General features: G+C 45.7%; 1 protein-coding gene across 2 annotated transcripts in view; it reads left to right on the forward strand.

The window, feature by feature from the left end:
* Positions 1-1,024: 1,024 nt before the first annotated feature.
* GJC1 (gap junction protein gamma 1) overlaps positions 1,025-19,839 on the forward strand; it is a 31,269-nt gene continuing 12,454 nt past the window's right edge. Inside the window, exon 1 of one of the 2 annotated variants that reach the window (XM_008012394.3) lies at positions 1,025-1,170. The gene's annotated coding sequence lies outside the window, so the exon portion shown is untranslated. Of the gene's footprint in view, positions 1,171-1,393; positions 1,746-19,839 lie in introns of those variants that run through there. The other variant, XM_008012392.3, reaches the window with a different exon arrangement.

A 19,839-nucleotide genomic window follows, 5' to 3' on the forward strand; every position in this document is an offset into this window, starting at 1 on the left:
TCAGGCTGGAGTGCAGTGGCACGATCTCAGCTTACCGCAGCCTTGCCGGGCTTGAGCGATCGTCCCACCTCATGCTTGGAGTAGCTAGGATCACAGGTGCGTGTCACCACACCCGGCTAATTTTTATATTTTTTGTAGAGATGGGGGTTTTGCCATATTGCCCAGGCTGGTCTGGAACCCCTGGGCTCAAGCAATCCATCTGCCTAGGCCTCCCAAAGTGCTGGAATTACAGGCTTGAGCCACCGCATCCATCCTACACTTGTCATTTTAAATACATCTGTAGAGAGGCAATGTGATAAGACGTGGGGACAGACTACAGCAATCACAGGGAGAAGTACTTAAATGCTCCTAGGCCAAGCAGGTCATGAAATGATTTAAGTAGCTGAGTGGGGACATTGCCTACCCGGACAAGGTGACTCAAGAGGAGCTGCCATGTGAAAAGAGCAGCTCAAAGTAAGCACGTTTTGACTTTTTAGGAAGGCCAGAAATCTGGATTTTAATATTTTGGTAATTAATTCATATTTTTTGAAAACACCATACTGGCCACAAAAAACTGGTCAGTGCATTAGATGCCTAGCCTTCAAGTTTTCCACTCTGCGGCCAGCCCTTAGGGCTTGGCTTTGGGTTGGGGAGTTTGACTTTCAGCAAGTAACCTCACTTGTTAGCGCTTAATTTCCTCTGGTCAAAAGGGCAAAATAATAAAAGCCTATCCATCGGCATTCTGATGCTCAGATGAGATAATTCCAGAGGTCGCCCATCTCTTTACTAAGCCTTCCTTTAGTAGCCACAGTCTCACTCTACTTAAAGCATTTGGAGAATTTTCGGTTTCCTACTGGGCATTTTAAAACTGGGGATTCCTATGCATGAAAAATTTTCCCAAGTCCTCTGAATGGGACCCTGCTGGGATGCAAAGAGTTAAGAGGAAATAGCCTATTAGGGTCTTGCTAATCCGAGAAGTTCAGGACCTGAAAAGTATCTAGAGCACTTCTAAGAGCCCTGACTCAAAGACGCTAGGGTAGCTAGATCCACCCAGGGCCCGCTAGATCCTCGAGGAATTGTAGAGCAGAACCTAGGAGGAGACATTAGCATCCCATGCTACAATGGACCAAGGCCTCGGCGGAGCGCGCAGAAGACAACTCTGGGCCCGCTGAACCAACCCAGGATACCCAGGTAAGGCGAGAACCCACGGCGCCGTTAGCGGCCAGCTCAAACTGAGGCGCGGCTAGCAGGGGACTCTCGCCCGAAAATCAGCTTGGAGGAATGAACTGCCCGGAGCGAAGTCTGCGCCCACCCGGGGTCCAGACTCCACGCGGGTGACTCACACGCGCGCCGCGCCTCCCCCGCGTCCCAGACTATCCGAGAGCACGGCGAGGACTCGACCGCGGAAAGTTGGCGCTCCCGTCGCTTCCCGCGCGTTCTGGGGCGCCCCCTCCCACTCGAGCGCCACGTGCCGCGCGCCCCCCGCTCCCGGGCCGCGGCGGGATGCCCCCGCCCCCACCGCAGCGCGCAGTGCGCAGGCGCCTTCCCGCGGGTCCCGGCGGCGGGAGCGGGAGCGGGAGGCGGCGGCGGCGGGAGCGGCTTCTGCCTCGGCTGGAGACTGAGGCGAAGGCGGCAGCGGCGGAGGAGGTGGAGGAGAGGCGAGGGTGAAGGCGAAGGCGATGGCGACGCTGGGCACATGAGGCCGCGGCCGGCGGGACGGGCCGAGGCCCGGCGGAGGAGGCGGCTCCGGGGGAACCCGCCGCCGGGTGAGGGGCGGCCGCAGGGCCGGCTGAGGAGAAGCGGGCCAGGGGCGGGGTCCCAGGGGGAGGCGGGAGAACTCGTGGGGAGCCCGAAGATGGGCCGAGGAGCACCTCCGGAGGTCCGGGGAAGAGCGCGGCCGGAGCGGGGGGAAGGAGGGGGGCGCCGCCGAGGGGTTCCCGCCGAGTCCGGAGGGGCGTCGCCGGCCCGCGTCCTGCCGCTGCCCCCGGCGCACCCTCCCTCTTTGTCCCCAAGCGCGCGGCTCCCAAATCCGGAGGGAAACGGCTCGGGGGTGTCCTGGGCCGCGGAGTTGTCGGGGGACTGTCGGGGAGCCCAGGCAGAGGTGGCGCGCACTTGGCGGCGCCCTGGCGGTGCCGACAACTACCCGGGCGGTTAGGGGCGCAGGGCGGAGCCGGGCCGCCCCTCGCCACCCGGGCGCTTCGCGGGCTGCTCTTTGTCTCCCCGACTTCGGTCCCTGAGTCTCCGGCCGCTTTTCGCATCTTCCCGCTAGAACTCCTGCCTCTCGGGGGTTAGAGGAGGGTTAGTTCGAGGGCTGGAAGCGGGAAAGCGGGGCGGAAGGACTGGGCTCATCGCCTCCTGATTAACTCGTTTTCTTTACTTAAAATGACTTTTCCCCCACTTTGTCAAACTTTAGAGGACGTGTGTGTGTGTGTGTGTGTGTGTGTGTGTGTGTGTGTGTGTGTGTGTGTGTGTATCCTTAAGTCTCTAGCTTCAAAATTAAGAGTAGGCGCTACCGCTGTGATTGTGGGCAGTTGTGTGGTTGTCGACTGCGTTTGGGGCTCTGAGTTGAAAAGATTTACGTGAATGTATGGTTGAGATTTTTTTTCTTTTTTTGCGATTGTCTGATTGGGAGTACTTTTGCCTTGCGAAATGGGCGAATTTGGTTTTTCTTTTTGTTCATTGAGAACTGGCAGTAATATGGATTTCATTGTGCTCATGCTTAATTTTGTTAACATCAAGACGATGTGAAATCGAGTAAGTTTGAATAAGTTCTGGCTGAGGGTATGCCTGATAAGTCTAAATTTGTTGTATGTTTGTGTCGTGTACACGTTCAAGTGAGTATATGAAAGCGCTATAAAAAATCAAACTACATAAAGGGATTTTAATTTCCTGATAAGCAGGAAACAGCATATCTCCAGTACATTAATATCTGTAGAAAAATACGTTAATAATGTCATTTAGGAGTAAAATATTTCTCCCTAGGGAGGGTTTAGGTATTATTAGGTATTATAAAGAGTAAAAAAATTTCAACCTCAGAGGGTATGGAAAAAAACAGAAAAATACCCTTACTTCCAGAACTCCTGGTTAAAATACCGTGAGTTGTGGGTTAAGTTTACTGATCTTTTTAAAAACTTAGCATAGAGTTGTATCACTGCAGTTGCTTTGGATGTCTTAAGTACTGTGTAATGGCAGAATTAAAGAAACACGAGCTCTTCTAGGTAGAAGGTAAAAAGCTCCGATAAACAGATCTTAGTTTTAAGTTTTCCCCAGATTTTTGTGCCCTGAGTGCTGTAGGCAAAGGGCGTATTGAAGAGATACATAGAAGTTATATGCAAGGTCTGTTAATACTTGTCCTGATTTGTAATGGCTTAATATTATTTACTGCTTCAACTGTTGTGCATTTTTCCAAAGCATTTCAAACCTCCTTTTCAAAAGTTAGCACTTTTAACTTTTGAGGTTGTGTGACTTAAGAATTGTTTTCTACCAGGTAGCCACCACAATTCTCTTAAAAAAGAGCAAAGGACCTGGTAATTTTCTCTCTAATCAATTCATGAAGGTAAAACTGAGTTTTAGCTTTTAATTCAAAGGACTTAAGTTAACACATCTCCAACATAACAATCTTACTTATAAGCTGTTATCCTTTGTCAATTAAATTTTATTCTTTTATTTGTATAAGTCAGCCAAAGGGAAGGAATGCAGGGTGCTGTTTCTGATTAGTCCACTTCCCCCCAGGTCCAGGCTTGCCTATCAGTTCAGTAATGAGGATCTTAGAATACAGGATATGTAATTTAAATCCAGAGCATCATTATCTCAACAAATGAGTAGTGTTTGTTCCATGCCTAATTCAATGCAAAGTGATGAGTTCCAAAAAACTATTGCTTTATTTGCATTTCGTTCACATTTCAAAATTGGTGAGGTGTGTCCTTTTTTCTTTTTCCTTTTTCTTTCTTTCTTTCTTTTTTTTTTTTTTAAGACAAGACGTTGTGAAGTTGCCCAGGCTGTCATAGTACACTGCAGCCTCAAATTCCTGGGCTCAAATCATCCTCCTGCCTCAGCCTCCCAAGTATACCCAGCTAAGTTGTTTTTTCCCCTCCTTTCCTGTCCTGTCCTTCTTTCCTATAGTTAAGCTTGACTAGGGGGTATGATTACTTATTTCTGAACTTATGCTTTTATTGTAGTGTAGAAATACATGTGGCTTCTGTTCAAAATATTTGATAAAAAATTAGGCAAAGAAAAAGTAGGATTTATTTTATTTTATTTTATTTTTTTGAGATGGAGTTTAGCTCTTGTTGCCCAGGCTGGAGTGCAGTGGCGCTATCTTGGCTCACTGCAACCTCCACCTCCCAGGTTCAAGCGATTCTCGTGCCTCAGCCTCCCAAGTAGCTGGGTTTACAGGGATGCCCCACCACGCCCAGCTAATTTTGTATTTTTTAGTAGAAACAGGGTTTCACCATGTTGGTCAGGCTGGTCTCCAACTCTTGACCTTGGGTGAGCCACCACACTCGACCAGATTATTATTTTTGTAAGACCATTCCTTTGAGAATAGGTATGAGAAGATAGATTTTGGCTGGTATCATTAACCTGAAATTTAGACAGAGAAAACAGTTCTGAGCTGTTAATATCAGCTGAGTGGCAACAGTTGTTTTTCAAAGGTACTACTATAGCTGATGAGTTCAGCTTGTGTTGAAATAAGGACCTATTAAAATGTATTTTTAAAAATATTTTTTAAGATTTAATACAAAAAATTTTAAGTACAAAAAACTAGCTGGGCGTTTGAGCATTGCTATTTTCTACAACTCCAAAGAATGAATGACCTGTTAGTACTGGCTGGCATACAGTTATACATTCTTGAATTTTACAAGTACTGTAGTTGGCTGAGAGCACTCCTTGGCAGTAAAGGTTTATCTTTCAGACCTGTGGAATATGTTGCCCAAAGAGTTTTCCTAAAACAAGGATATGATTATCTCTTTGCAGGTAGCATTTTACTTCTAAAGAAATGAAATGGGGCCAGGAGTGGTGGCTCATGCTTGTAATCCCAGCACTTTGGGAGGCCGAGGCGGGTGGATCACCTGAGGTCAGGAGTTCAAGACCAGCCTGGCCAACATGGTGTAAACCCCATCTCTACTAAAAATACAAAAAATTAGCTGGGTGTGGTGGCAGACGTCTGTAATCCCAGCTACTCAGGAGGCTGAGGCAGGAAAATGGCTTGAACCTGGGAGGTGGAGGTTGCAGTTAGCCAAGATCGCATCACTGCATTCCAGCCTGGGTGACAGAGTGAGACTCTATCTCAAAAAAAAGAGAGAGAAAGAAATGAAGTATTCTGGGAAATGAATTCTTCTCCAGCTCTCAGTTGAAGCTTTGTTCTTTGAGGCTATATTGCTTGTAATACCAGCACAATTTGGACAAAAGCATTCTGGTGCCCATTAAGTCATTCAACTTTTTTTTTTTTTTTGAGACTGAGCCTCACTCTGTCACCCAGACTGGAGTGCAGTGGCAGGATCTTGGCTCACTGTAACCTCTGCCTCCTAGGTTCAAGCAATTCTCCTGCTTCAGCCTCTTGAGAAGCTGGGATTATAGGTGTGTGCCACCATGCCCGGCTAATTTTTGTATTTTTAGTAGATAAAGGGTTTCACCATGTTGGCTAGGCTGGTCTCAAGCTCCTGACCTCAGGTCACCTCAGCCTCTCAAAATGCTGGGTTTACAGGCGTGAACCACTGTGCCTGGCCCTTTTATTTTTTTGAGACGGAGTTTTGCTCTTGTTGCCTAGGCTGAAGTGCAGTGGTGCAATCTCGGCTCACCACAACCTCTGCCCCCTGAGTTCAAGATTCTCTTTTTTTTTTTTTGAGACGGAGTCTTGCTCTGTCGCCCAGGCTGGAGTGCAGTGGCCGGATCTCAGCTCACTGCAAGCTCCGCCTCCCGGGTTTACGCCATTCTCCTGCCTCAGCCTCCCGAGTAGCTGGGACTACAGGCGCCCGCCACCTCGCCCGGCTAGTTTCTTGTATTTTTTAGTAGAGACGGGGTTTCACCGGGTTAGCCAGGATGGTCTCGATCTCCTGACCTCGTGATCCGCCCGTCTCGGCCTCCCAAAGTGCTGGGATTACAGGCTTGAGCCACCGCGCCCGGCCAAGATTCTCTTGCCTCAGCCTCCCAAGTAGCTGGGATTACAGGCATGCCCCACCATGCCTGGCTAATTTTGTATTGGTAGAGGCAGGGTTTCTCCATGTTGGTCAGGCTGGTCTCCTGACCTCAGGTGATCCACCCGCCTCCATCTCCCGAAGTGCTGGGATTATAGGCGTGAACCACTGTGCCCAGCCCTTTTTTTTTTTTTTTTTAAATAATTGAGACAGAGTCTTGTTCTGTTGCCCAAGCTAAAGTGTAGTGGTGCTCTCAAGAGATCTTTTCACCACAGCATCACTAGTAGCTGGGACCACAGGCCCACACTGCCATCACGCCCAGTTAATTTAAAAAAATTTTTTTGTAGAGACAGGGTCTTCTTGTGTTGCCCAGGCTGGTCTTGAACTCCTGGGCTCAAGCAGTCCTCTTGGCTTCTCAAATATGGGGATTACAGACCAAGGCACCTGGCTCCTTTTTTTTCCCCCCAAAGCATACAAGCACTTGATTAAAACAAAACAAAACAAATAGTTGGACTCTTTCTTTTCCCCTTTCTCACTATTGCACTTGACTTTTTTTTTTTTTCTTTTAAGACAGAGTCTGTTCTGTCATCCAGGCTGGAGTTGCAGTGGTGCGATCTCAGCTCACTACAACCTCTGCCTCCTGGGTTCAAGCAATTCTCCTGCCTCAGCCTCCCAAGTAGTTGGGACTACAGGCACACGCTGCCACGCCTGGCTAATTTGACTGGTTTTTTTTTTTTTGAGACAGAGCCTCACTCTGTCACCCAGTCTGGAGTTCGGTGGCACTCATGTAATCCCAGCACTTTCGGAGGCTGAGGCTAGAGGATACCTTGAGCCCAGGAGTTTGAGGCCACCCTGGGCAACATAGTGAGGGCCCTGTCTCTGCAAAAAGTAATTTGAAAATTAGCTGGATGTGGTGGCATACATCTGTGGTTTCAGCTACTCGGGAGGATGAGGCAGGAGGGTTTTTTGAGCCCAGAAGTTGAAGGCTACAGTGAGTTGCGATCATACCATGCACTCCACCCTGGTTGACAGAGTGGGACAGTCTCTATTTGCAAAAAGAAAAGAGGCCAGGTTGTCAACCCGGGAGGCGGAGCTTGCAGCGAGCCGAGATTGCGCCCCTGCACTCCAGCCTGGGTGACAGAGCGAGACTCCGTCTCAAAAAAAAAAAAAAAAAAAGAAAAAAGAAAAGAGGCCAGGCATGGCGGCTCATACCTGTAAACCCAGCACTCTGGGAGGCCAAGGCAGGCGGATCACGAGATCAGGAGTTCAAGACCATCTTGGACAACATAGTGAAACCCTGTCTCTACTAAAATACAAAAAATTAGCTGGGAGTAGTGGCGCGCGCCTGTAGTCCCAACTACTCTGGAGGCTGAGGCAGGGGAATTGCTTGAACCCAGGAGGCGGAGGTTGCAGTGAGCCGAGATCGTGCCACTGCACTCCACCCTGGCGACAGAGCAAGACTCTGTCTCGAAAAAAGAAGAAAGAGCCAGGCACAGTGGCTCACACCTTGTAATCCCATCACTTTGGGAGGCCAAGGTAGGCAGGTCATGAGATGAGGAGATCGAGACCATCCTGGCTAACACTGTGAAACCCCGTCTATACTAAAAATACGAAAAATTAGCCAGGTGTGGTGGCGCACGCCTATAGTCCCAGCTACTTGGGAGGCTGAAGCAGAAGAATCGCTTGAACCTGTGAGGCGGAGGTTGCAGTGAGCCGAGATCGTGCCACTGCACTCCAGGCTAGGTGACAGTACAAGACTCCATCTAAAAAAAAAAAAAAAAAAAAAAAGGAAAAAGGTGCCAGGCATGGTGCCTCATAACAGTAATCACAGCACTTCGGGAGGTCAAGGCAGGAGGATTGATTGAGCCCAGGAGTTCAAGACCAACCTGGGCAATATGATGAGACCCTGTCTCTACAAAAATAAGAAATTTAAAAAAAAAAAAAAGAAGAAGAAAGAGGCCAGGCACGGTGATTCATGCCTGTAATCCTAGAACTTTGGGAGGCCGAGGCGGGGGGGATCATGAGGTCAAGAGATAGAGACCATCCTGGCCAACATGGTGAAACCCCGTCTCTACTAAAAATACAAAAATTAGCCAGGCATGGTGGCACACACCTGTAGTCACAGCTACTCGGGAGACTGAGGCAGGAGAATCACTTGAACCCAGAGGTTGCAGTGAGCCAAGATCACACCACTGCACTCAAGCCTAGTGACAGAGCAAGACTCCATCTTAAAAAAAAAAAAAAAAAAAAAGAAATGCATAGGGTTTCAGAATAAGTTTTGATGTTTTTCCTCTATATAAATGGGATAAACTTCACACACCCCTATTCTTATCATCTAATCTCTAAACTATATTCAACTCCCAAATAGTTATAGAGATTATTTTCATCCACATCTGTGTATTATTTATCAGTTTTGGCTTGATTGTTATTACTTAACTAATGAGTGATAACATTCCTTTTGGGAATGTTCAGAGTAAATTAGAGCTGAACCCTATTTTTAGGAATTCCCCTTGAGTCATTCGTGGACTTGGAATTCTTAATTGCCCATCCAGAGTAAATGTTTATTTGGATTCAAAATTTTCCTTCCTGAAATTATCCATTCTGTCGCTTCGGTTACCATATATATTTTGAATACTGCCACATTTTTATCTGTAACCAGACCTCTTTTTTGATCCTGGCTGCCTGTTCAACATCTCCACAGAGATACTCAGAGGAGGTAATTTGAATTGCATTGTCCAAAGTGAGCCCTTGATCTTGGCCCCACACCTAGACTTTCTTCAGTGTACTCTATTTTTATTAAGTGGCTCTATCATACAATTCACTGAAGCCGGACTCTTTTTTTTTTTCCTCGAGATGGAATTTTGCTCTTGTTGCCCAGGCTGGAGTGCAATGGCATGATCTTGGTTCCGTGCAACCTCTGCCTCCTGGTTTCAAGTGATTCTCCTGCCTTAGCCTCCCGAGTAGCTGAGACTACAGGTGCCTGCCACGACGTCCAGCTAATTTTTTATATTTTTAGTAGAGATGGAGTTTCACCATGTTGGTCAGGTTGGTTTTGAACTCCTGACCTCAGGTGATTCACCCACCTTAGCCTCCCAAAGTGCTGGGATTATTTATAGGCGTGAGCCACCACAGCCTAATTTTAGAATATTTTTATTCTGTCAATAAGAAACCTGATACCCATTAGCAGTTACTCCCTATTTCCCCCATAATGGTTTGTACAATATTCCATTATGGAGGTTATACCATGAATTATATACGTTTCTTATAATAAATGCCCTGCATTTGTTTAGGGTAAATTACTAAATGTGGAATTATTGATTAAAGGATATAAGCACTTTAAAGTTCTTGATAACTATTGCAAAGATGCCTTCCAGAAAAGTTGTACCAGATGACACCATTGGTGTATGATGGTATGGGTGTTTTTTTGTTTTTTTGGTTTTTTTTGAAACAGTTTCCCTCTTGTTGCCCAGGCTGGAGTGCGATCTTGGCTCACTGCAACCTCCACCTCCCGAGTGCAAACGATTCTCCTGCCTCAGCTTCCCGAGTGGCTGGGATTACAGGCACATGCCACCACGTCCACTAATTTTGTATTTTTAGTAGAGACAGGATTTCGCCAATGTTGGTCGGGCTGGTCCCGAACTCCTGACCTCAGGTGATCCGCCTGCCTTAGCCTCCCAAAGTGCTGGGATTACAGGCATGAGCCACCGTACCCAGCTGATGGTATGGGTTTTTAAAAAGAAATTGTGTATCTTAAACGTAGTCATATTGGAAAATCATACATTTATTTTTGTCTTAGACATGTTCGTTTTTCTAGACTGAGGGTTGTTCAGAACAGTTGGTTTGACCTAATCTTAGGCTGTTTTGGACATATGTTCCAATATTGTCCTCTTTGCATGAAGACAGTTCCACTTAGGATATGTTGTGAATGAATATATTATCCCTATCCCAGGTTCCTCATACTTCTCCAGCTGGTTCCTGAAGGTTCTTACATTCAAATAGAATGGCTTTTTGCCAGCGAAAATTGGCACTTCAACCCACAATGGTGCCTTTTGTTTCCTCATTGGTTGATACAGCCAAGATCTCAAACTACTCTCTCCATGAGGTTTTATGATTTGATTCAACACAAATTATATTTTAGGTTTTTCAAATATTGTTCATAGCCAAGAGCTCTTTTGAAAACAAGTTGTTTTCATGTTTGTAGCACATAGATTACTATTTGCTGTTTAGCTGCCATAATGCTTTTGCTTAGAAATTGTCACTAGCTAGTTATTAAACATCTATTATCACTCATGTGGAATTAACTTCCACTTAAAACGTTCCAGTTAAACAACACTTCATTGTAAACCCTTTAATTGATTCCTTGTCTCTGCACATAAAGCAGTCGCGTTCAGGGGTATGAGTCACTAGCGCGATTCTTAGTGGATTGCTCAGCTCATGAGCTGGGATGCCTAGATTGTTAATACCTACTTTGGAATTACAGTGAGTCAATATTGAATTTTTTTAGTTTAGTTCAACCACAAATTTTCTGAAATGATTGTTTGGGGAGTGCCTTTTTAAAATTTTGACATCTTGTTATATTGTTTAATTTTACTGCCAATACTTTGCTTTTTTCCTATCCCTAGAGTTTTAAGTTCCACATAATTTATCAGTTTGGTAAATTTTACTCTGAGATAGTTTTCATCAGATGTAAATGGAAGAGGTTTTAGAAATCATCTAACTTGATATTTTTCATTTATTACAGAAATTAGGATATGGAAAGAACTTATTTCTGAAGTGCATGGATTACATTCTGGGATTAGAATCTCTTGCCTTCTAGTCCATTGCTTGCTTAGTTTCACAAAATTCAAGGTTAAGAATCACTTTTCGCCCAGGCGCCGTGGCTCACGCCTGTAATCCCAGCACTTTGGGAGGCTGAGGCAGACGGATCACCTGAGGTCAGGAGTTCGAGACCAGCCTGGCCAACATGGTGAAACCCTGTTTCTACTAAAAATACAAAAAAAATTGGCCACTGTGGAAAACAGTGTAATGTTCCTCCACCAATTAAAAATTACCGTATGATGGAGCAATTCCACTTCTGGATGTTAAAACAAAAGAACTGAATGATCAGCCAGGTGTGGTGGTGCATGCCTATAATCCTGGCTACTTGGGAGGCTGAGGCAGGAGAATCACTTGAACCTGGGAGGCAGAGGTTACACTGAGCTGAGATCATGCCACTGCACTACAGCCTAGCTGACGAGGAGAGATTCTGCCTCAAAAAAAAAAAAAAATTGAATTGAATGATTTGTTCACCCATGTTCGTAACAGCATTATTCACAGTGGCCAGAGTTGTAGACAACCCAGGTGTCTGTCAACAGATGAATGGATTAGAAAAACGTGGTATGTACATACTATGGAATATTTATTCAGCCTTAAAAAGGAAGGAAATTCTTTTTGTTTTATTTTTTATTTTTTACTTTTTTGAGATGGAATCTCTCTCTGTCACCCAGGCTGGAGTGCAGTGGCGTGATCTCGGCTCACTGCAAGCTCTGCCTCCTGAGTGGCTGGGACTACAGGCGCCCGCCACCGCACCCGGCTAATTTTTTGTATTTTTAGTAGAGAGGGAGTTTCACTGTGTTAACCAGGATGGTCTCGATCTCCTGACCTCGTGATCTGCCTGCCTCAGCCTCCCAGAGTGCTGGGATTACAGGCATGAGCCACCGCGCCCGGCCGAAGGAAGGAAATTCTGACACATGCTATAACGTAGATAAACCTTGAACACATTATGCTGAGTGAAATAAGCCAGACACAAAAAGAGAAATACATAATTCCATTTATATGAGATAATTAGGTAGTCAAAACCGTAGAGAAAGTAGAATGGTAATTGCCAGGGGCTGGGAATGGGGAGTTACTGTTTCTAGGTCTAGAGTTTCAGTTTTACAAGATGAAAACACTTCTGGAGGTAGTGGTGATGGTTGATAATGCTATGAATGTATTTAATACTTCAACTGTACACTTAATAAGATAGTACATTTTATGTGTATTCTACCACAGTAAAATAGTAAAAACAGGACGCAAGTTAATGGGGGGTTTTTAGTGCTTGATTTGAAAAACTTGAGAGGTTTTGTTTTTTGTTTTCTTTTTTTAAATAGAGATGGGGTCTCGCCATCTTGTCCAGGCTGGTCTTGAACTCCTGAGCTGAAGTGTTCCACCCATCTCAGCCTCCCAAAGTGCTGGTATTACAGGCGTAAGCCATCACTCCCAGCCAGCTTCTTCCCGCCCCACACCCCCAGATGGAGTTTTGCTCTTTTGCTGTATTGCCCAGGCTGGAGTGCAGTGGTATGATCTTGGCTCACTGCAACGTCCGCCTTCCGGGTTGAAGCAATTCTCCTGCCTCAGCCTCCCGAGTAGCTGGGATTACAGGCACCTGCCACCAGGCCTGGCTAATTTTTGTATTTTTAGTAGAGACTGGATTTCACCATGTTGGCCAGGCTGGTCTTGAACTCCTGACCTCGTGATCCGCCTGCCTCAGCCTCCCAAAGTGCTGGGATTACAGATGTGAGCCACCGTGCCTGGCCTTTTTTTTTTTTTTAAAACATGAGACTATTAGAGACTTTTCCAAAGATACACTTAAAAGTGAATTTTTAAATTAATAGTGTTTTTGTGATCTTCCTATTCTCAATGCCCAAATAAATTATCCTTCTTAATTAAATAATTTTTGTCAAAGATACCATTTATTCCTTCCTCCCCAGGTATGAAGAAAGCTTGTTTTATTTCGCTTTTAAACCTTCATTCCATTTTACATTTTAAGATCTTAAACTCTGAAATTTATTTTCTTTCTGGTGTTTGTGCGTTTCTTTTTTTTTTTTTTTTTTTTTTTTTTTTGGAGACAGAGTTTCACTCTTGTTGCACAGGCTGGAGTGCAATGGCGTGATCTTGGCTCACTGCAACCACCACCTCCCGGGTTCAAGCGATTCTCCAGTCTTAGCCTCAGCCTCCTGAGTAGCTGGGATTATAGGTGCCTGCCACCACGCCCAGCTAATTTTTGTATTTTTAGTAGAGAGGGGGTTTTACCATGGTGGCCAGGCTGGTCTCAAACTCCTGATTTCAGGTGATCCACCCACCTGGGCCTCCCAAAGTACTGGGATTACAGGCATGAGCCACCGTGCCCAGCCTTGTGCGTTTCTTTCACAGCTCTGATCCTAAAGATTGGGATTAGGGTCACATAGAACCTGTACATAATTCCATCTGTAATGTAATTCTTTTTTTTTTTTTTTTTTTTTTTTTTGAGATGGAGTCTCGCTCTGTCGCCCGGGCTGGAGAGCAGTGGCCGGATCTCAGCTCACTGCAAGCTCCGCCTCCTGGGTTTACACCATTCTCCTGCTTCACCCTCCCGAGTAGCTGGGACTACAGGCACCCACCACCTCGCCCGGCTAGTTTTTTGTATTTTTTAGTAGAGACAGGGTTTCACCGTGTTAGCCAGGATGGTCTTGATCTCCTGACCTTGTGATCCGCCCGTCTCGGCCTCCCAAAGTGCTGGGATTACAGGCTTGAGCCACCACGCCTGGCCTGTAATGTAATTCTTTACTAGTGAGTGGTCAAGAAAGAGCCCAAACTCTAGTGCAAGCCTGCCTGACTTCTAATTCTGGCTTCATTACTTAATAAGTAGATGATTTTAGGCAAATAATAAAGTTTTTTGGTTTTTGGGTTTTTTTGAGATGGAGTTTCGCTCTTGTTGCCCAGGCTGGGGTGCAATGGCACGATCTTGGCTCACTGCAACCTCTGCCTCCTGAGTTCAAGTGATTCTCCTGCCTCAGCCTCCCAAGTAGCTAGGATTACAGGCCTGCACCATCACACCTGGCTAATTTTGTATTTTTAGTAGATAGGATTTCTCCATCTTGGTCAGGCTGGTCTTGAACTCCTGACTTCAGGTGATCCGCCCGCCTCGGCTTCCCAAAGTGCTAGGATTGCAGGAGTGAACCACTGCGCCTGGTCGGCAAATTATAAAGTTTCTTTTTTCCTTTCTTTCTGTGATGGAGTCTTGCTCTGTCATCAGGCTGGAGTGCTGTGGTGAGATCTCAGCTCACTGCAACCTCCGACTTCCTGGTTCAAGCGATTCTCCTGCCTCAGCCTCTCAAGTAGCTGGGATTACAGGCATACACCACCATGCCTGGCTAATTTTGTATTTTTAGTGGAGGCGGGTTTCTCCGTCTTGGTCAGGCTGGTCTCGAACTCCTGACTTCAGGTGATCCGCACGCCTCGGCCTCCCAAAGTGCTGGGATTACAGGCGTGAGCCACTGTGCCTGGCCGGCAAATTATAAAATTTTAAACCTAATTTCCTCATCTTTAAAATGAGTTTAATATTAGAATCTACCTGCTGAAATAATTCAAATAGTGTTCATTACATTCGATCTTCAAAAATCCTATGAATTCGGCTGGGCATGGTGGCTCACATCTGTAATCCTAGCACTTTGGGAGGCTGAGGCAGAGGGATCAGTTGAGGTCAGGAGTTCGAGACCGGCCTGGATAACATGGTAAAACCCTATGTCTACTAAAAATAGAAAAATTAGCCAGGCGTGGTGGCAAGAGGCTGTAATCCCAGCTACTTGGGAAGCTGAGGCAGGAGAATTGCTTGAACCCAGGAGGCAGAGGTTGCAGTGAGCTGAGACTTCGCCATTGCACTCCAGCCTGGGTGACAGAGCGACACTCTGTCTCAGAAAACAAAAAACAAAACTATGAATTCTGTTTTACAGAAAAACGCGGTGTTGGCCGGGCGCGGTGGCTCAAGCCTGTAATCCCAGCACTTTGGGAGGCCGAGACGGGTGGATCGCGAGGTCAGGAGATCGAGACCATCCTGGCTCACATGGTGAAACCCCGTCTCTACTAAAAAATACAAAAAAAAAAAATTAGCCAGGCGCGGTGGCGGTGCCTGTAGTCCCAGCTACTCGGGAGGCTGAGGCAGGAGAATGGCGTGAACCCGGGAGGCGGAGCTTGCAGTGAGCTGAGATCCGGCCACTGCACTCCAGCCTGGGCAACAGAGCAAGACTCCGCCTCAAAAAAAAAAAAAAAAAAAAAAAGAAAAACGCGGTGTTAATTTGATTCTGTTTGGATATAACCTATAGAAAACTCTTGAGATAAGAATTTGAGAGAGAATTATGTAATTTATTACCATGTTGATGCCAGCCCATTTTTAAAATTCTGTTTTCTAGTGTAAGACAAGGTAGATTTGTGTCAAAGTTATTTGGAAAATAGACTGAAAATAGCACATTTGATTTCTAATAAATGTTATATAAGCAAACATGATTTTCTTCAGTATTCAAGTTTTCTTTGTGTGAGTGAATCCTTTTGAATTATGGGCTACCATGAATTGCAGTATTCTTTTTAAAAAATAGAAGCCACTTTAGAAAAAAACAACTTTTTAAACCTTCTAATTTTTTAAAGAATTGATACGATTCTATAAAAATAATAAAATTTGAAGGAAGTCAGTAAAATAAACTGAGATGTTTATATTAAATGTCAAATAATCAATGCCTATACTATATCAAGAGTACCTTCTGTAGACAGAGAGGTAAAAGGATGGAAATAACCCACAAAGAGGTTGGATATATGAGGGGGAACGTATCCTACTGTCTTAGAAACATACAATTGACATGATTTTGAAATGCCATTTTGCATTTAGTAAAGGAGCATAATGCCAGTGCTGAAGAGGTGGAGGTGAAGTTGTTTTAAGTATACATTCATTGCCAGGCACTGTAAATTACTAGTGCCTTTTTTGAAAATCAAATGACAGTACAAAGCAAAACCCATGCAGATTTACATTGCCTGTGACCTAACAATACCACCTCCTAGAATTTATAGATACAAACTCAACTTGAGTTGACAAGGCATTTAGGATGTATTCACGAAGATATTAAGTATAAAAGTACATATAAATCAGTTGGATCCCAGCTACTTAGGAGGCTGAGGCAGGAGAATCATTTGAACCCAAGAGGTGGAGGTTGCAGTGAGCTGCGATCATGCCACTGCACTCCAACCTGGGTGATGGTGAGACCCAGTCTCAAAAAAATAGTAATGAAAAATTGGGGCTTTACTAATTAGCAAAAGACATTGAGATATTTGGCCTCTACCCATCTCCACCACTTGACTTGTGCTTCCATGTCATTTTCTATTTGTAGATGGAGTATGGAGAAATGATTTTTTATTCATAAGAGCCATTCACAGCTGAATCTCAGACTCTCAGCCCTTACGCTATAACCGAGTTTGTTTTCAGAAGCAGGGAAGCCAGAGAAGACAGGTCCTGAAAAAAAAAATTTTTTTTTTTTTTCTGAGACTGAGTCTTGCTCTTTCACCCACGCTTGAGTGAAGTGGCGCCATCTCGGCTCACTGCAACCTCTGCTCCCCGGGTTCAGGTGATTATCCTGCCTCAGCCTCCAAGTAGCTGGGATTACAGGCACATGCCACCACACCCGGCTAATTCTTGTATTTTTAGTAGAGATAGGGTTTCGCCATGTTGGCCAGGTTGGTCTCAAACTCCTGGCCTTAGGTGATACACCCGCCTTGGCCTTCCAAAGTGCTAGGATTACAGGCATGAGCCATCGCTCCCGGCCCTATGTCCTGAATTTTAGGCACCTATTCAGGTCCCTTGTGTAGACCATTTCCTCCCTTGTGCACTGATCAGTTCTGAAGACTGAGGGGCCCCTCTGCAGATCTCCAGGGTTTTTTGTGTGTGAGTAAGTGAATCCTTTTGAATTATGGGCTTCCATGAATTGCAGCATTCTTTAAAAAAATAATTTAAGAAGCCATTCAAGAAAAAATAGATAAAATAATGGTTCAGGGCTGGGCGTGGTGGCTCATGCCTGTAATCCCAGCACTTTGGGAGGCTGAGGTGGGTGGATCACAAGGTCGGGAGATTGAGACCATCCTGGCTAGCATGGTGAGGCCATGTCTCCACTAAAAATAAAAAAATTAGCCGGGCGTGGTGGCGGGCGCCTGTAGTCTCGGGAGGCTGAGGCAGGAGAATGGCGTGAACCTGGGAGGCAGAGCTTGCAGTGAGCTGAGATCATGCCACTGCACTCCAGCCTGGGAGACAGAGCAAGACTCTGTCTCAAATAATAATAATAATAATAATAATGGTTCAGGAGAAAGGAAACTTCAGTGGAGCAAAAACCGGCTTTTCTTCACAGTGAGACCACAATTGGTAGTGACATATTCTATTTAGAAATGTTAATTCCAGAACCTGCCTTCTACTTCTTGAAATGATCTTAATTTCTCTGGTGGAGTATTGTACTCTGTAACATTGTAAGCCAGTCCTAAATGCTTTGTTAATACATAGCTGCTGGGGAGGGGGCTTGCCTAGAGAATGTGTGACCCATTACAGAAATGAGGAATAATGTTTTCAAAATGTTTCTCAGACCACAGTCATCCCCCAGGAATTATTTGACATTTCACTGAGAGTAAGAATGGATAACTTGTGGCCAGGCATGGTGGCTCACGCCTGTAATCCCAGCACTTTGGGAGGCCGAGATGGGTGAATCACCTGAGGTCAGGAGTTGGAGACCAGGCTGGCCAACATGGTGAAACCCCATCTCTCCTAAAAATGACAAAAATTGGTTGGGCATGGTGGTGTGCACCTTTAGTCCCAGCTACTCGGGAGGCTAAGGCAGGAGAATTGCTTGAATCCGGGAGACGAAGGCTGCAGCAATCGCAGTACTGCGCTCCAGCCTGGGCGACAGAGAGAGACTCTTGTCTCAAAAAAAAAAAAAAAAAAAGTAACTTGGAAGGAGAGGAAAGGGAAGAGTATTAAAGAAAAACTTACTGACTCGACGGGTAAAAACAGTGGTAATACTGCCATTCATTTTAGGAAGCCCATGGTTCTTTATTTTAGAAAGACAATTGTGGCTGGGTGCAGTGACACACCTGTAATCCCAGCACTTTGGGAGGCAGAGGCGGGCAGATCTCCTGAGGTCAGGAGTTCAAGACCAGACTGGCCAACGGGGTGAAACCCCGTCTCTGCTAAAAATACAAAAATTAGCTGGGCATGGTGGTGTGCGCCTATAGTCCCAGCTACTCAGAGGGCTAAGACAGGAGAATTGCTTGAACCCGGGAGACAGAGCTGCAGTCAGCTGAGATCGTGGTACTGCGCTCCAGCCTAGGCAACAGAGAGAGACTCTTGGTCTCAAAAAAAAAAAAAAAAAAAGAGAGGGAGGAAAGGAGAAGCAAGGAAGGAAGGTTAGTTGCTCATCACCCATTTTGTGAGATGTTGGAGTTAAGTTGGTAAACATATTTACACAAAAAGAAATACAAATAGTAAACAAGTGTAAGAGAAGTTTGGCTGGGCATGGTGGCTCACACCTGTAATCCCAGCACTTTGGGAGGCTGAGGCGGGCAGAACATGAGGTCAGGAGATGGAGACCATCCTGGCTAAATTAGCCGGGCGTGGTTGCGCATGCCTATAGTCCCAGCTCTTCGGGAGGCTGAGGCAGGAGAATGGTGTGAACCTGGGAGGTGGAGGGTGCAGTGAGCTGAAATTGTCCCACAGAACTCCAGCCTGGGCGACAGTGAGACTCTGTCTCAATTTAAAAAAAAAAAAGAGAAAGCCGGGCATGGTGACTCACGCCTGTAATCCCAGCACTTTGGAAGGCCAAGGTGGGCAGATCACGAGGTCAGGAGATCGAGACCAACCTGGCTAACATGGTGAAACCCCGTCTCTACTAAAAATACAAAAAATTAGCCGAGCGTGGTGGTGGGCGCCTGTAGTCCCAGCTACTCGGGAGGCTGAGGCAAGAGAATGGCATGAACCTGCGAGGTGGAGCTTGCAGTGAGCCGAGATTGTGCGACTGCACTCCAGCCTGGGCTACAGAGCCAGACTCTGTCTCAAAAAAAAAAAAGTTCATTTTTGCTACTAGATCCCTTTGTAAATTAGTGTTTTTTGGAAAGAGTATTCATTTAGATAAAGACTAGAAGGACATAAGGAAAACCAAAACATTTGTAAGTAGCTGTGATTATGGGGTTTTTTGTGTGTTTGTTTCTTTTAACCCATTTATGTCTGAGATTGCAATTTTTTGAATTTGAAAAAATCAGACCTTGGCAATGATCTTGAGAAGTAGGATATAAATAACTCCCACATGCTTAGCGTTCCAATAATGGAACAATAGGCATACATGGGTTTTAATGTTATGGGTGTTTTGTTTTGTTTTGTTTTTTGAGACAGAGTCTTGCTCTGTTGCCAGGCTGGAGTGCGGTGGCGCAGTCTCGACTCACTGCAACCTCTGCCTCCCTAGTTCAAGCCGTTCTCCTGCCTCAGCCTCCTGAGTAGCTGGGACTACAGGTGTGTGCCACCACACCCGGCTAATTTTTTTGTGTTTTTAGTAGAAACACGGTTTCACCATGTTGGCCAGATCCTGACCTGGTGATCCATCCGCCTCAGCCTCCCAAAGTGCTGGGATTACAGGCGTGAGCCACCGCGCCCAGCCGGGTTTTTTTTTTCTTTTTTTTTGAGATGGAGTTTTGCTCTTTCCCAAGGTGGAGTGCAATGGCACGATCTTGGCTCACTGCAACATCCGCCTCCCGGGTACAAGCCATTCTCCTGCCTCATTCTCCCGAGTAGCTGGGATTACGGACACGTGCCACCACGCCCGACTAATTTTGTGTTTTTAGTAGAGACCCGCCTAAAGTAGAGATTTTTAGTGATCCACCCGCCTCAGCCTCCCAAGGTGCTGGGATTACAGGCGTGAGCCAGCGCGCCCGGCCT

The sequence above is a fragment of the Chlorocebus sabaeus genome, chromosome 16 (genome assembly GCF_047675955.1).
Source record: "Chlorocebus sabaeus isolate Y175 chromosome 16, mChlSab1.0.hap1, whole genome shotgun sequence".
NCBI lineage: Eukaryota > Metazoa > Chordata > Mammalia > Primates > Cercopithecidae > Chlorocebus > Chlorocebus sabaeus.